The sequence below is a fragment of the Triticum dicoccoides genome, chromosome 1A (assembly GCF_002162155.2).
Source record: "Triticum dicoccoides isolate Atlit2015 ecotype Zavitan chromosome 1A, WEW_v2.0, whole genome shotgun sequence".
NCBI lineage: Eukaryota > Viridiplantae > Streptophyta > Magnoliopsida > Poales > Poaceae > Triticum > Triticum dicoccoides.
In genome coordinates this window covers 139646860-139665735 of record NC_041380.1, presented here as the reverse complement: position 1 = coordinate 139665735, position 18876 = coordinate 139646860, and positions in this window count along the sequence as shown.

The following is an 18876-nucleotide window of genomic DNA, read 5'->3' as shown; positions in this document are numbered from 1 at the left end:
ATATTTGGATATCGGAAGTGTTCCAGGTGAAATCGGGATTTTACCGGAGTACCGGGAGGTTACCGGAACCCCCGGGAGGTATATGGGCCTTAGTGGGCCTTAGTGGAAGAGAGGAGAGGTGGCCAGGGCTGGGCCGCCCCCCCCCCCCCCAGTCCGAATAGGACAAGGAGAGGGGGCCGGCGCCCCCTTCCTTCTCTCTCTCCTCTTTCCCCTCCTCCCGAATCATATTCCAACTAGGAAAGGGGGGAATCCTACTCCCGGAGGGAGTAGGACTCCTCCTGGTGCGCCCTCTCCTGGCCCGGCCGCACCCCCCCTTTGATCCTTTATATACGGAGGCAGGGAGCACCCCTAGAGACACAAGTTGATCCACGTGATCATATTCTTAGCCGTGTGCGGTGCCCCTTTCCACCATAGTCCTCGATAATATTGTAGCGGTGCTTAGGCGAAGCCCTGCGACGGTAGTACATCAAGATCGTCACCACGCTGTCGTGCTGACGGAACTCTTCCCCGACACTTTGCTGGATCAGAGTCCGGGGATCGTCATCGCGCTGAACGTGTGCTCGGAGGTGCCGTAGTTTTGGTGCTTGATCGGTCGGGCCGTGAAGACGTACGACTACATCAACCACGTTGTGCAAACGCTTCCGTTGTCGATCTACAAGGGTATGTAGATTACACTCTCCCCTCTCATTGCTATGCATCACCATGATCTTGCGTGTGCGTAGGATTTTTTTTTTGAAAATACTACGTTACCCAACAGTGGTATCAGAGCCTAGGTTTTATGTGTTGATGTTATTTGCACAAGTAGAACACAAGTGAGTTGTGGGCGATATAAGTCATACTGCTTACCAGCATGTCATACTTTGGTTCAGCGGTATTGTTGGACGAAGCGGCCCAGACCGACATTACGCGTAGGCTTACGCGAGACCGGTTCTCCCGACGTGCTTTGCACAAAGGTGGCTAGCGGGTGACAGTTTCTCCAACTTTAGTTGAACCGAGTGTGGCTATGCCTGGTCCTTGCGAAGGTTAAAACAGCACCAACTTGACAAACTATCGTTGTGGTTTTGATGCGTAGGTAAGATTGGTTCTTGCTTAAGCCCGTAGCAGCCACGTAAAACTTGCAACAACAAAGTAGAGGACGTCTAACTTGTTTTTGCAGGGCATGTTGTGGTGTGATATGGTCAAGACATGATGCTAAATTTTATTGTATGAGATGATCATGTTTTGTAACCGACTTATCGGCAACTGGCAGGAGCCATATGGTTGTAGCTTTATTGTATGCAATGCAATCGCGCTGTAATGCTTTACTTTATCACTAAGCGGTAGCGATAGTCGTGGAAGCATAAGATTGGCGAGACGACAACGATGCTACGATGGAGATCAAGGTGTCGCGCCGGTGACGATGGTGATCATGACGGTGCTTTGAAGATGGAGATCACAAGCACAAGATGATGATGGCCATATCATATCACTTATATTGATTGCATGTGATGTTTATCTTTTATGCATCTTATCTTGCTTTGATTGATGGTAGCATTATAAGATGATCTCTCACTAATTATCAAGAAGTGTTCTCCCTGAGTATGCACCGTTGCGAAAGTTCTTCGTGCTGAGACACCACGTGATGATCGGGTGTGATAGGCTCTACGTTCAAATACAACGGGTGCAAAACAGTTGCACACGCAGAATACTCAGGTTATACTTGACGAGCCAATCATATACGGATATGGCCTCGGAACACGGAGATCGAAAGGTCGAGCGTGAATCATATAGCAGATATGATCAACATAGCGATGTTCACCAATGAAACTACTCCATCTCACGTGATGATCGGACATGGTTTAGTTGATTTGGATCATGTAATCACTTAGAGGATTAGAGGGATGTCTATCTAAGTGGGAGTTCTTAAGTAATATGATTAATTGAACTTAAATTTATCATGAACTTAGTCCTGGTAGTATTTTGCAAATTATGTTGTAGATCAATAGCTCGCGCTGTTGCTTCCCTGTGTTTATTTTGATATGTTCCTAGAGAAAATTGTGTTGAAAGATGTTAGTAGCAATGATGTGGATTGGATCCGTGATCTGAGGTTTATCCTCATTGCTGCACAGAAGAATTATGTCCTTGATGCACCGCTAGGTGACGGACCTATTGCAGGAGCAGATGCAGACGTTATGAACGTTTGGCTAGCTCAATATGATGACTACATGATAGTTTAGTGCACCATGCTTAATGGCTTAGAATCGGGACTTCAAAGACGTTTTGAACGTCATGGAGCATATGAGATGTTCCAGGAGTTGAAGTTAATATTTCAAGCAAATACCTGAGTTGAGAGATATGAAGTCTCCAACAAGTTCTATAGCTAAAAGATGGAGGAGAATCGCTCAACTAGTGAGCATGTGCTCAGATTGTCTGGGTACTACAATCGCTTGAATCAAGTGGGAGTTAATCTTCCAGATAAGATAGTGATTGACAGAATTCTCTAGTCACCATCACCAAGTTAGTAGAACTTCATGATGAACCATGATATGCAAGGGATAACGGAAACGATTCCCAAGCTCTTCATAATGCGGAAATTGACGAAGGTAGAAATCGAGAAAAACATCAAGTGTTGATGGTAGACAAGACCACTACTTTCAAGAAAAGGGCAGAGGGAAGAAGGGGAACTTCAAGAAGAACAGCAAGCAAGTTGCTGCTCAAGTGAAGAAGCCCAAGTCTGGTCCTAAGCCTGAGACTAAGTGTTTCTACTGCAAAGGGACTGGTCACTGGAAGCGGAACTACCCCAAGTGATTGGCAGATAAGAAGGATGGCAAAGTGAACATAAGTATATTTGATATACATGTATTGATGTGTACTTTACTAGTGTTTATAGCAACCCCTCGGTATTTGATACTAGTTCAGTTGCTAAGATTAGTAACTCGAAATGGGAGTTGTAGAATAAACAAAGACTAGTTAAGGGTGAAGTGACGATGTGTGTTGGAAGTGGTTCCAAGATTGATATGATCATCATCGCACACTCCCTATACTTTCGGGATTAGTGTTGAACCTGAATAAGTGTTATTTGGTGTTTGCGTTGAGCATGAATATGATTTGATCATGTTTATTGTAATACAGTTATTCATTTAAGTAAGAGAATAAATTGTTGTTCTGTTTACATGAATAAAACCTTATATGGTTACACACCCAATGAAAATAGTTCGTTGGATCTCAATCGTAGTGATACACATAATCATAATATTGAAACCAAAAGATGCAAAGTTAATAATGATAGTGCAACTTATTTGTGGCACTGCCGTTTAGGTCATATTGGTGTAAAGTGCATGAAGAAACTCCATGATGATTGGTTTTTGGAATCACTTGATTATGAATCACTTGATGCTTGCGAACCATCCCTCATGGGCAAGATGACTAAAACGCCATTCTCCGGAACAATGGAGCGAGCAACTGACTTATTGGAAATAAATACATACTGATGTATGCGATCCGATGAGTGTTAAGGCTCGCGGAGGGTATCATTATTTTCTGACCTTCACAGATGATTTGAGCAGATATGGGTATATCTACTTGATGAAACATAAGTCTGAAACATTTGAAAAGTTCAAAGAATTTCAGAGTGAAGTGGAAAATCATCGTGACAACAAAATAAGGTTTCTACGATCTGATCGCGGAGACAAATATTTGAGTTACGAGTTTGGTCTTCAATTAAAACAATGTGGAATAGTTTCACAAATTCATGCCACCTAGAACACCACAGCATAATGGTGTGTCCGAACGTCATAACCGTACTTTATTGGATATAGTACAATCTATGATGTTTCTTACCGATTTACCAATATCATTTTGGGATCATGCATTAGAGACAGCTGCATTCACGTTAAAAAAAAGGGGCACCATCTAAGTCCGTCGAGACGACACAATATGAACTATGGTTTGGCAAGAAACCAAAGTTGTCATTTCTTAAAGTTTGGGGTTGCGATGCTTATAAGAAAAAGTTTCATCATGATAAGCTCAAACCCAAATCGGAGAAATGTGTCTTCATAGGATACCCAAAGGAGACAGTAGGGTACACCTTCTATCACAGATCCAAAGGCAAGACATTCGTTGCTGAGAATGGATACTTTCTAGAGAAGGAGTTTCTCTCGAAAGAAGTGAGTGGGAGGAAAGTAGAACTTGATAAGGTAACTGTACCTGCTCCCTTATTGGAAAGTAGTTCATCACAGAAATCTGTTTCTGTGACACCTACACCAATTAGTGAGGAAGCTAATGATATTGATAATGAAACTTCAGATCAAGTTACTACCGAATCTCGTAGGTAAACCAGAGTGAGATCTGCACCAGAGTGGTACGATAATCCTGTTCTAGAAGTCATGTTACTAGACCATGACGAACTTGCGAACTATGAGGAAGCGATGATGAGCCCAGATTCTGCGAAATGGTTTGAGGCCATAAAATCTGAGATATGATCCATATATGAGAACAAAGTATGGACTTTGATGGATTTGCCCGATGATCGGCAATAAATGGATCTTCAAGAGGAAGACGGACGTTGATAGTAGTGTTACTATCTACAAAGCTAGACTTGTCGAAAAAGGTTTTTGACAAAGTTCAAAGTGTTGAATACGATGAGAGTTTCTCACTCGTATCTATGCTTAAGTTTGTCCGAATCATGTTAGCAATTGCCGCATTTTATGAAATCTGGAAAATGGATAAACAAAACTGCATTCCTTGATGGATTTATTGAAGAAGAGTTGTATATGATGCAACCAGAAGGTTTTGTCAATCCTAAAGGTGCTAACAAAATATGCAAGCTCCAGCGATCCATCTATGGACTGGTGCAAGCATCTCGGAGTCGGAATATACGCTTTGATAAGTTGATCAAAGCATATAGTTTTATACAGACTTGCGGTAAAGCCTGTATTTACAAGAAAGTGAGTGGGAGCACTACAACATTTCTGATAAGTATATGTGAATGACATAATGTTGATCGGAAATAATGTAGAATTATTCTGCAAAGCATAAAGGTGTGTTTGAAAGGAGTTTTTCAAAGAAAGACCTCGGTGAAGCTGCTTACATATTGAGTATCAAGATCTATAGAGATAGATCAAGACGCTTGATAAGTTTTTTCAATGAGTACATACCTTGACAAGATTTTGAAGTAGTTCAAAATGGAACAGTCAAAGAAAGAGTTCTTGCCTGTGTTACAAGGTGTGAAAATGAGTAAGACTCAAAACCCGACCACGGCAGAAGATAGAAAGAGAATGAAAGTCATTCCCTATGCCTTGGCCATAGGTTTTATAAAGTATGCCATGTTGTGTACCAGATCTATTGTATACCCTACACTGATTTTAGCAAGGGTGTACAATAGTGATCTAGGAGTAGATCACTGGACAGCGGTCAAAATTATCCTTAGTGGAATAAGGATATGTTTCTCGATTATGGAGGTGACAAAAAGGTTCGTCGTAAAGGGTTACGTCGATGCAAGTTTTGACACTAATCTAGATGACTCTAAGTCTCAATCTAGATACATATTGAAAGTGGGAGCAATTAGCTAGAGTAGCTCCGAGCAGAGTATTGTTGACATAGAAATTTGCAAAATACATATGGATCTGAATGTGGCAGACCCGTTGACTAAAATTATCTCACAAGAAAAACATGATCACACCTTAGTACTCTTTGGGTATTAATCACATAGCGATGTGAACTAGATTACTGAATCTAGTAAACCCTTTGGGTGTTGGTCACATGGAGATGTGAACTATGGGTGTTAATCACATGATGATGTGAACTATCGATGTTAATCACATGGTGATGTGATCTAGATTATTGACTCTAGTGCAAGTGGGAGACTGAAGGAAATATGCCCTAGAGGCAATAATAAAGTTATTATTAATTTCCTTATATCATGATAAATGTTTATTATTCATGCTAGAATTGTATTAACTGGAAACATAATACATGTGTGAATACATAGACAAACAGAGTGTCACTAGTATGCCTCTACTTGACTAGCCTGTTGATCAAAGATGGTTATGTTTCCTAGCCGTAGACATGAGTTGTCATTTGATTAATGGGATCACATCATTAGGTGAATGATCTGATTGACATGACCCATTCCATTATCTTAGCACCCGATCGTTTAGTATGTTGCTATTGCTTTCTTCATGACTTATACATGTTCCTATGACTATGAGATTATGCAACTCCCGTTTGCCGGAGGAACACTTTGTGTGCTACCAAACGTCACAACGTAACTAGGTGATTATAAAGGTGCTCTACAGGTGTCTCCAAAGGTACATGTTGGGTTGGCATATTTCGAGATTAGGATTTGTCACTCCGATTGTCGGAGAGGTATCTCTGGGCCCTCTCGGTAATGCACATCACATAAGCCTTGCAAACATTGCAACTAATGAGTTAGTTGTGAATTGATGCATTATAGAACGAGTAAAGAGACTTGCTGGTAACGAGATTGAACTAGGTATTGAGATACCGACGATCGAATCTCGGGCAAGTAACATACCGATGACAAAGGGAACAACATATGTTGTTATGCGGTCTGACCGATAAAAGATCTTCGTAGAATATGTAGGAGCCAATATGAGCATCCAGGTTCCGCTATTGGTTATTGACCAGAGACATGTCTCGGTCATGTCTACATTGTTCTCGAACCCATAGGGTCCGCATGCTTAAGGTTTCGATGACAGTTATATTATGAGTTTATGCATTTTGATGTACCGAAGTTTGTTCGGAGTCCCGGATGTGATCACGGACATGACGAGGAGTCTCGAAATGGTCGAGACATAAAGATTGATATATTGGAAGCCTATATTTGGATATCGAAAGTGTTCCGGGTGAAATCGGGATTTTACCGGAGTGCCGGGAGGTTACCAGAACCCCCCGGGAGGTATATGGGCCTTAGTGGGCCTTAGTGGAAGAGAGGAGAGGTGGCCAGGGCTGGGCCGCGTGCCCCTCCCCCCCTAGTCTGAATAGGACAAGGAGAGGGGGCCGGCGCCCCCCTTCCTTCTCTCTCTCCTCTTTCCCCTCCTCCCGAATCCTATTCCAACTAGGAAAGCCGTGTGCGGTGCCCCCTTCCACCATAGTCCTCGATAATATTGTAGCGGTGCTTAGGCGAAGCCCTGCGATGGTAGTATATCAAGATCGTCACCATGCTGTCGTGCTGACGGAACTCTTCCCCGACACTTTGCTGGATCGGAGTCCGGGGATCGTCATCGAGCTGAACATGTGCTAGAACTCGGAGGTGCCGTAGTTTCGGTGCTTGATCTTTCGGGCCGTGAAGACGTACAACTACATCAACCACGTTGTGCTAACGGTTCCGTTGTCGATCTACAAGGGTACGTAGATTACACTCTCCCCTCTCGTTGCTATGCTTCACCATGATCTTGCGTGTGCGTAGGAATTTTTTTTTGAAATTACTACGTTACCCAACAGGACTTTCCTTGGCGTGGAAGGCAAGCTTGGCGATACGGATATGTAGATCTCCTACCATTGTAACCGACTCTGTGTAACCCTAGCCCTCTCCGGTGTCTATATAAACCGGAGGGTCTTAGTCCGTAGGATGAAGAACAATCATACCATAGGCTAGCTTCTAGGGTTTAGCCTCTCCGATCTCGTGGTAGATCTACTCTTGTACTACCCATATCATCAATATCAATCAAGCAGGACGTAGGGTTTTACCTCCATCAAGAGGGCCCGAACCTGGGTAAAACATCGTGTCCCCTGCCTCCTGTTACCATCTGGCCTAGATGCACAGTTCGGGAGCCCCTACCCGAGATCCGCCGATTTTGACACCGACATTGGTTCTTTCATTGAGAGTTCCTCTGTGCCGTCGCCATCAGGAAGGATGCCTCATCCCGTCTTTAAAGATGGCACCGTTGCTAAATGAGCTTTGGCTGTCGGCCAAACTCTCGGCTAGGTGGTTTCCTTATGACCGCTTGTTCGGCTGCTGCGCCGACGATGACCTCTCGGGTCATCGAAAGCAATCTTCATGTCAGCTCGGAATTCGTCGAGCAGCTAGATCCAATGGAGCTCTCTTCCCTAAATGAGCTCTTGGATCGCATCGCTGCCCTCGGAGTCGCTACGGATTACGACCAGATTGGGCCTAAACCCGATCTGAGAGAGATTAAATCTCCCCAGGTCACCCATCATGTTGTCGTGGTAGAGGGACAGTGCGGCGACCCTTCATCTATCTTAAGGACTAGCTATGTCCGGATTCCTGATCCCTCCAAGTCGGATACCCGCAGATGGGAGGACATTACTCAAGACCTGAACTTAAAGTCAGGTGAGGCTAAATTCATTGGACATCATCCAAGAATCCAAACTTCCGAGTTCGGAAACTCCTTGGCCCCTGGGTCTCAGATTGGGTGAGGTTTCGGATTTGATTCCACCCACCCACCCATACATAAGCGATCTATCCCAAATTAGGCAAGAGCCTGAAGAAATAGTACATCATTACTGGGCCAGATTCCTCCTGGTTATGAAGAGGATAAAGGACTGCCGTGAGGAAGACGCAATTTCATTATTATGCAATAATTGCACGGACAAGGGAATCCTCAACGCCATAAGTCGCCGTGATATTACACGCTTCGCTGACTTGGCGTCCATAGTATGAAAGTACTGTGCGATGGAAAGCGCTTGGAAAACCGAAATAAAATTGTGGGACAATCCGGCCTTGAATACAAACCCAGTCCGAAATAAAAGGGTGCATCATGGCCAGACACCCGGGTTCAATACCAAAAAGCAAAAGCCCTCTACAGGGCACGGAACCATACTGGAAGGATGGCTTGATGGACCCTGTAAAATTCACAGTGCAGAGGGCGCCACACCAACTCACAGCCTTAGAGCATGTTGGATACTCCGGCAGGTGGCAAAAATTGGCGAAGATCTTCTAATTCCAGAAGCCACAGAAAGCCACCCTAGAGAAACTAGTACGGTATTAACAGTCTTCGAGACTTTCGCATTAAATAATATGTGAAAAAGAACACTCCGCGGCCTTGCCAAAGTCTACCAAGTAGCAACAATAAACCCATGGAGTGACACGGCTATTACTTTTAACGCCAGTGATGAACCTAAATTCCGAACAGCCCGAGCACCAGCCGCATTGGTCCTCAGTCCAATAGTGGACGGCTTTCGTCTTACCAAGGTACTCATGGATGGCGGCAGCGGATTGAACCTCATTTATGAGGAAACCCTTCAAAAATGGAAATAGACTGGAACTGCATTGAGCGAAGCAGCACAACCTTTAGAGGAATAATCCCCAGTCAGGAAGCGCGCTGTACAGGAAAAATCACACTAGATGTGGTGTTCGGCACACAGGATAATTACAGGTCCGAAGAGGTCACGTTCCAGGTGGCCCCGTTCAGTAGCGGATATCACGCTCTGCTAGGGCGGGAAGAGTTTACATTCTTCCAAGCAATACCCCATTACGGGTACATGAAGCTCAAGATGCCCGGGCCTAACGGAATCATCACTCTCACTAGTGATCCGGACAAAGCACTCTGCGCCGAAAACAAGACAGCCGCACTGGCCCTCGAGGTGCTATCCGAAGCCCTAGCGGCTGAGGAACTGACTGCGCTGCGCTCCACGGTGAATAGGGACGATGTGATACTCGATAAAAGATCCAAGTCCACCTCCTTTAAACCGGCGGACGAAATAGTCAAATTCCAGGTCCATCCAACGGACCCCAATAAAACAGCTTCCATCGGGGCACAGTTAAACCCTGGTGTAGACGTCGCACTGCGAGAGTTCCTACGAGAGAACTGTGACATTTTCGCCTGGCACCCTTCAGACATGCCAGGAATCCCACGCAGGCTGGCCGAACACAACTTAAATATCCTAAAAGGATTCAAGCCAGTCAAACAGGCTCTTCGGCGTTTTTCCGAACCTAAGAGACAGGCCATGGGAGAGGAACTAGCCAAGCTATTGGAGGCCGGATTCATCAAAGATATAAAACACCCGGACTGCCTAGCAAACCTGGTGATGGTACCAAAGAAGGACAAATCCTGGCGCCTGTGCGTTGATTTCAAAGACCATAACAAGGCTTTCTCAAAGGATCCCTCCCCTCTCCCCCGCATCGATCAAATTATCGACGCTACCGCAGGACACGATTTGTTTTGTTTCCTCGACGCATACTCTGACTACCATCAAATAAAGAGACCAAGCCGCAACGGCATTCATCACACCATACGGCCCATTCTGCTTCAACACAATGCCCTTCGGGCTCAAAAACGCCTGCGCAACATATCAGTGCATGATTCAGACATGTCTGGCAAACCAGATCGGCAAAACAGTGGAGGCATACGTAGATGATGTGGTCGTTAAAACAAGACATGTCGAATCTCTAGTAGACGACTTGAGGCTAACATTCGATAACCTCTGAACATACGACATCAAGCTCAACCCGGAAAAATGTGTTTTCGGCGTTCCAGCCGGAAAGCTCTTGGGCTTCATTGTATCCGATAGAGGAATTGAAGCAAATCCAGCCAAGATTCGAGCTCTGTCACAATTGGATATCCCGAAGGACCTCAAACAAATACAAAAATTAACCGGATGCGTGGCGGCTCTAAGTCGCTTTATCTCCCACTTAGGAGAAAAGGCCCTACCCCTTTACCGCCTCCCTCGGTGCACCGAACACTTTGAGTGGACGGATGCAGCCACGGCTGGACTCGACGAAATAAAAGCCATCTTGGCAACAAACCCAGTCCTGGCCGCGCCAAACATTGGCGAACCAATGCTATTATACATTGCAGCAACCCATCAGGTCGTAAGCGCAGTGCTCGTCGTCGAACGAGAAGGATGGACACAAATTCCCCCTTCAAAAGCCGGTCTACTATGTGTCCACTGTCCTTACTCTGTGCAAGTCACGGTACCCGCATTATCAAAAGATTGCGTACGCGGTATTTATGGCATCCCGGAAGCTGCTACACTACTTTCAAGAGTGTTCAATAACAGTAGCCTCGGAAGTGCCACTTAACGATATTATAAACAACCTCGACGCGACGGGCCGGATTGCAAAATGGGCCATTGAGCTCCTCCCGTTCGACATAACTTACAAGCCACGGCGAGCTATCAAGTCGCAAGTTTTGGCCGACTTCGTCGCAGAATGGATAGAGGCCGAACTCCCTAAAGAGTACGGCACATATTCAAACTGGGTCATGCACTTTGATGGCTCCAAAATGTTGGCTGGTCTAGGGGTTGGCGTCGTTTTGACATCCCCCATAGGAGACACAGTTCAATACGTACTCCAGATAATGTACACAGACTCCAACAACTCAGCCGAATATGAGGCCCTTTTACATGGTCTCCGGATGGCAGTATCCATGGGCATTCAACGCCTAGAGGTGCGCGGGGACTCGAACCTCGCAATATCCCAAATAAATGGAGACTTTGATGCCAAGGATCCAAAAATGGCAGCTTATCGCAACGCCGTCCTAAAAATGTCAGCTCGGTTCGAAGGGCTCGAATTTCACCATATAGCCCGGGAAAATAATCAGGCGGCAGATGTCCTGGCACGCATCGGCGCAAAACGCGATGTAGTCCCCCCCCCCCCAACATCTTCCTAGAAAGGCTGTTCAAGCCATCCGTAGTATGGGAAGGGGAACCCGGCAATAACAGCCCGGACCCAACCGCACTGCCCGACACCGAACACTCTGACATAATTGGAGGCTCTGCCAATGAAATAACACCTTCAGCCCACGTAATAATGGCCGTCATCGCCCCGTGGACAGAAAATTCCTTGCTTACCTTACTAGGCAGGAACTCCCTGAGGACCAAAATGAGGCACGCTGCATAGTGCGGCGATCTAAAGCCTATCAAGTCCATGAGGGAGAGCTTTATAAGAAAAGCACTACCGGAGTCCTTCAAAGGTGCATCTCCGAAGAGGAAGGGCGGAACCTCCTGGCTGAAATTCATGCCGGACTCGGCGGTCATCATGTTGCAGCTCGGTCCCTTGTAAGCAAGGCCTTCCGTACAGGCTTTCATTGGCCGACGGCCCGGGCAGACGCCCATGACTTAGTCCAACGATGCGTCGGTTGCCAGCTTTTTGCAAACCAAAGCCATATGCCACCCATCGCCCTCCAAACTATCCCCATCACTTGGCCCTTCACGATCTGGGGGCTTGACATGGTTGGACCCCTTAAAGGCAGAACCCACAAGAAAAAATACTTACTGGTCATGGTGGATAAGTTCACCAAATGGATAGAAGCCAAGCCAGTTAAGACGGCCGAATCCGGACCGGTGATAGACTTTATATCCGGGGTTGTACACCGTTACGGCGTCCCCCACAGCATCATCACTGATAACGGCACGAAGTTTACGGCCGATGAGGTAAAACTCTGGTGCAAAAACATGGGCATCAAGCTCGATTATGCTTCCGTCTATCACCCACAAACTAACGGCCAGGTCGAACATGCAAATGGTCTTATCATGAGCGGCATCAAACCCAGATTAGTGCGGTCCCTTAAGGAATCTAATACGCACTGGGTAGAGGAGCTCGACTCCGTACTCTGGGGGCTGCGGACCACGCCGAATCACACCACCGGATACACACCATTCTTCATGGTGTACGGCGCAGAGGCAGTTTTGCGCTGTGACATAATTCATGACTCACCTCGAGTGCGCATGTACGAAGAAAGAGAAGCCGAGCTCGATCGGCAGGATAGTTTGGATGCCTTGGAGGAAGAGCGGGATGTGGCAAAAGCCCGTTCCGCATTCTATCAACAGCAGGCTCGAACATACCAAAGTAGAGAAGTACGGGCCAAAAATTACAACGTTGGCGAACTAGTTCTACGCCTGCCGGACAAGAAAAAGGACAAACTCAAGCCCAAGTGGGAAGGTCCCTTCATAATTGACCAAGTCCTGACTGGTGGAGCGTACCGCCTGCGAGATGCATCGGATAACCAACTCGAGCCGAACCCATGGAACGCAGCCCGTCTCCGAAGATTCTATGCCTAGCGCCGGACTCTGTGTTCGTCTCCTTCCTCTATCCATTTTTTATACACTTTCTGTCTTACATTTCTCTCCTTCTCCTCTCTTTCTCTTATAGCCTTCAAAGGCTTATAAAGTGACGCGCTATACGCGCTCATTAAACCTGGGGGCTTCTTTAAACAGAAGCTTATTTATACGGGCTTCATGCCCAACACATGTGTCACACTTCCGCATGTACCTTTTATTCACCATTATATGCATCGATATGACTTAAGTTTTGGCCAAGCTGGCTCGCCTGGCTCCTGTGCTTACCCCTACGTTCCCGATTGTTCGGCTAGGTGGTAAAGGGAGCACCTCTGCGATTGTTACTGCCGGGTCAGCCCGATGTGTACCTCAGGCTGGGTGAAGCCGAAAGCTAGCATTCTTAAGGGAATATTCGGTCAGTGAACTAAAGATGATCTTTTTTCACTTATTTATCTATACGACCCCAGATGTTTTTCCTGCGTCTCTTTTCGCAAAATGGACATGCACTTTAGGGCATGCCTCCCAAGGAAAGGAACCCCTAACGGAACTATTCTCCCTGGAAGATGTTTCTTACTAACCATGTAATATAACATAACTAGTTGGGCACTTGTCTGTTCAAGCACTAATGACCCCTACGCCTGGTCTCCATGCATACCCCGGTTCTTATATAACCGTGAGGGTATTCGGACACACTCCGGACCGTCAGGTCCCGAGGTTGAAGCGAAAAGGTCGTCCATGACAAACGATCTACAATCCGGCTAGAAGGCATTACACATGCCAATTATAATTACATAGTCAATCTGACTGATTGTATTCCTCTTCAATACCATCTAACAGGCTGTCTAGTTTACAGTCATGTTGGGAATACTTTGCGGCCAATTCTACTTGGCCGTATACTAAGCTCACAGGGATCTCCTTCCCATCGGGCCCCACGGGTCCGACCACGGCAATGTGGTTTGGGTTAACCTTCGTGTACCGCGTCTTCACCATGGACCAGGACTCCCTGGCGCCTTGATGGCAGGCCGACATCTTCCACAATCGGAAGCGCCGTCGTGCTCCCTTCAGCTTCTCTACCAGCTCTCCAAGGCCTTCGGGCATGGAGACGGATGGCCACAAGGCCTGGGCGACGCTTTGCATCACCTGCCGAACTCGCTCGTGCAGTTGTGAGAGCTGGGGAAGAAGGTCACCCGTAGAACCGGGCATTTCCTCTGCAAGACGACCTGTTAGCATACCTACAGACATTACTCTGTTAGTCGACTTCCTCGTCGAACTCTTTTTTCAAAGTTCGTTTAAGCACTTACTATATATGCCGCGTCGAAGCTGCTGATTCTCCTTCAAGGAGTCCAACAACTGGGCACGAACATCCTTCAGTTCAATGCCCAGCTTGGTGTTGGCATCTTGGAGATCGTTCTTCTCCCGCCTCACCTTTGTCAGCACGCTCTCACCAGCCTTCAGCTGGCATCGGAGTTGTTGCTCTTACGGATTTAATCCGGCGCCATCTGCAATTTCATTTGTCAGCTTTGCACCCACGCCGCACTTCGCAAAATACTTATCTTTCGAAGCGTATATTACCAGAGGGGGTCTCCTTGGGCTCCCCTGTCGCGGCTAGTGCGGCCTCAAGTTGGGCTTTGCACTCTTCCAGCTCCTGGGACAGTAGGGTATTCTTTCCTGTAAGAACCTGCATAACAAATGATCCTTAAATCAGTTATTCTAACTGTTTCAAGTCTCGGGGGCTACTGGTATATATATAATTACCAAAATTTTCTTACCCATATGTCCTTTAAATATTGCTCTGTGGCTCTGGCTAGACCATTTTGAGCGGCACGGAGGTACGCATCTCCCAAATTGAAGGCATCCAATGCCTCTTGGGAGAAACAAGCGTCGTGAAGAACTATCCGGCGACGCCTGTGGTTCATGGCACTCTCCACCTCAGAATTGGTGGCAGACAGCCTGTCCGCATCCTCTGTTGGAGGAGCGTCTGGTGCGCCCTCGTGTTCGCCTCCGCTTCCGGACCAGGCTTTGGAACCTGGCTGGTGGAGGCGCGATTGGCAGCCTCTCCGGATATAGTCCGGCGAGGTCTCTTTGTCCTGAAGAGAGCACGAGCGTTAATATGCCTCGAAGGAATAACACCTGGGAATAAGATGGCGCACTATACCTTTGCGCAGGCGTCTCAGTCCGGACCGCACTTCTTTTCAGCCCGCGGGGCCTTGCTGCCCCTCGTTGGCTAGTCGTCGCAGGCTCAGCCTCCCATCTTAGGGGCCTCCCCTGCAAAACACGGTTGTCATACAGCAATCGAAAACACGCGAGGATAGATCCCTTTTCAAAGTGCTGGGAGTTCGGTCTCAGTTACCTGTGAGGCTGGGAGTAGCCCTGGGTAATCGGTCGTAATGGCCACCAAGGCGTTGTCCTTGCTCAATTGATGAAACACCCCATCAATCAGCTCCACAGATAAGTCCGGATCCTCTTGAGAGGCCGGGTCGAGGGACCGTGTAACACCCTCGATGCGACTATAGCTCCCACGTGTCGAGGCACGACTTAGAGAGATAATCGCATTGAAGGCATATGTCGCAAGTTAGGCAATCTTCACAACATCCCATGTAATATAATTAATAATGGGGAGATAACATAGTTGGCTTACACTCGCCACGTCAATCAAGGTACATAAATAGCATTACATCAACCAAACACTCATGGCCCGACTACGGCGCCAAAATAAAAGATAACCCAACAAGCGACATGGTCCCGATCACCCCCAACTGGGCACCACTACTGATCATCAGGAAAGGAAACATAGTATCATTGAGAGTCCTCGTCGAACTCCCACTTGAGCTCGAGCGCGTCACCTGGAGCAGAATCAGCAGGCCCTGCATCTGGTGTAATAGTAATCTGTGAGCCACAGGGACTCAGCAATCTCGCACCCTCGCGATCAAGACTATTTAAGCTTAAAAGGCAAGGTAAGGTAAATATGTGGAGCTGCAGCAAGCGACTAGCATATGTGGTGGCTATCATGTTCGCAAAAGAGAGCGAGAAGAGGGGGCAAAGCGCGAGCGCATAACTAAAGAGGGCAAACCTGCGGCAAGCATTACTCCAATACCGTGTCCACTTCCCGGACTCCGCTGGGAAGAGGCCATCACGGTAACTCACACTGTTGATTCATTTTAATTAAGTTAAGGTTCAAGTTATCTACAACCAGACATTAACAAATTCCCATCTGTCCATAACCGCGGGCATGGCTTTCGAAAGTTCAAAACCCTGCAGGGGAGTCCCAACTTAGCCCATGACAAGCTCTCACGGTCAACAAAGGAATAGACCTCCTCCCGAGACATTCCGATCAGACTCGGTATCCCGGTTCTTCAAGACACTTCGACAGGCTAAAAGAAATCCAGCAACACCGCCCGAATGTGCCGACAAATCTCGATAGGAGCTGCACATATCTCGTTCTCAGGGCACAATCGGATAAGCAATCCGTACAACTAAAACCAGCCCTTGAGTTTCCCAGAGGTGGCGCTGCAAGGGGCTCTAGGTTGGACCAACACTCAGAGGAGCACTGGCCCGGGGGGGTTTAAATAAGATGACCCTCGGGCTCTGGAAACCCAAGGAAAAAAGAGGCTAGGTGGCAAATGGTAAAACCAAGGTTGGGCATTGCTGGAAAAGCTTTAATCAAGGCGAACTATCAAGGGGTTCCCATTATAACCCAACCGCGTAAGGAACGCAAAATCCGGGAACATAACACCGATATGACGGAAACTAGGGCGGCAAGAGTGGAACAAAACACTAGGTGAGAGGCCGAGCCTTCCACCCTTTACCAAGTATATAGATGCATTAAGATAACATGGCAATATAATGATATCCCAACAAGTAAAATAATGTTCCAACAAGGAACGGTCTCCAATCTTCACCTGCAACTAGCAACGCTATAAGAGGGGCTGAGCAAAGCGGTAACATAGCCAATCAACGGTTTGCTAGGACATGGTGGGTTAGAGGTTTGACATGGCAATATGGTAGGCTTGAAAGCAAGTGGTAGGCATCGTAGCATTGGCATATCAAAAGAGCGAGCATCTAGCAAAGCAAAGATAGTAGTGATTTCGAGGGTATGATCATCTTGCCTGCAAAGTTGTCAGAGTTGACTGGATCCTCGAAAGCAAACTCAACGGGATCCTCCTTAGCGAACTCATCTGCTGGCTCTACCCAAACAAGACAAACAAGCAAACGGAACACAATCAACTACGTGCAAAGCTCAAACAATATGATGCAAAAATGATATGCTATGCGGGATGCGATGCGGGATGCATATGCAAGATGTGACAGGGAATGCAAGAACCTGGCCTCAACTTGCAAACCCAAGTGTGCCACTGGAAAGATGAGATGAAATCGCTTGAAAACGATATAAAGAACGCCGGAATCGGAGTTACCGTTTGGAAATGGCAATCGATTCAAATATGACACCGGTCTGCGATTTACAGCAAGTAGCCATCTAAATGCAACAAGATGAACATGCTACAGCACCCAAACATGACAACAAAATACATGGCAGGGATGCATTTAAGATGCTTAACAAAAGTCTAGCACTGAGCTACGGCCAATTCATCCATTAACAGGTTCAAACAAGCATGGCAAAAATGCATATTGTAAACAGATTTCAGACTTAGTGAAATTAACACTTGTCTGGAATTTCAGATCAGGTAGCACTCTTTGGAGCATGAAAACTACATGCTACAGGACCTGAACATGGCAAAGTAAAGCATGGCATGGAGCTACTCAAAGATCTTAACAAAAGTCCCTTAGTGACCTTGAGCCAAAAGGGATCAGAAAATACAATTGCAAGCATGTGAACATGGCAAAAACATAATCAGTTCTCAGACTTAGTGAAAACTGGAGCATGCTGAAAACAGATATCAAGTAGGCATGTTTACAAGCTCGATGCACTCACTACAGAGCAAGTCATGATAATCTAAGTATACACTCATCAAGAATACACAAAATTCAAGCTAGACATGGCAAGAACAATAGCATAGCATGCACAGATCAACTACAACACCCTCGGCAAAATCGCTAACAAGTAGACAATCTGCCCAGATTCACGAAGTAGCAAAAGTAGAGCTTGATTGACTCAAGCTAGGTTGCTCCATAATTGCAAACAAAGACATGGATGGATAGAGCACTACAATATTAACAAAATATCCTTACTGATCATCTTCAAGAGAGGCACGGATCACTAGGAAACAACATGAACATATGGCCATATGAGATAAACAGCTCAAGGACTTAGTGGAAATGCTAAGTCCCTGAAATCAGCTTTACCAAGTGCCTCACTTTTCAAGCTTGTGCTAGTCACCACACACATCACAAAAATACATGGGTTGCACCTCTAGAAAGATGGCAAAACCCTTAACAAAACATATGTAGGGCACCAGGGCATATCATGCACACAATAATCATGGCAAAAATGACAAATATCTAAATGGAGCAGCAGATCTGACAATTATCTCAAGTTGCCCTCTTCTAACAGCATTTCGGGCATCAAGATGAACTCAAATGAAAATTATGCAATGAGATGAAATGATGTACTCTCTGAGGCGAACATTTTGATATGCTATATGCGCAAAACAGAGTTACAGATGCAAAGTTACGGCACGATGAACAGGGCAACATGAGCTAGGGTTTCGGGAGAAAGTCAACCCTCGAGATCAGATCCAGATTCGGACACTGTTCACGCGCGGAACGAGGATCACCGGAGACAGAGTCGAGGTCGCCGGAGGGTCGCCGGACTTGCCGTTCCGAGGAGGAGGAGGAGGGAGAAGAAGCCGGATCCGGGCACGAGGGCGGCGGAGGAGGTGACGGCGGTTGTCGGGCGCGGCCCCGACGCGGCTTGGCGGCGGCGGACGGCGGGGAAGAGGCGGAGGTCGGCGATGGCGC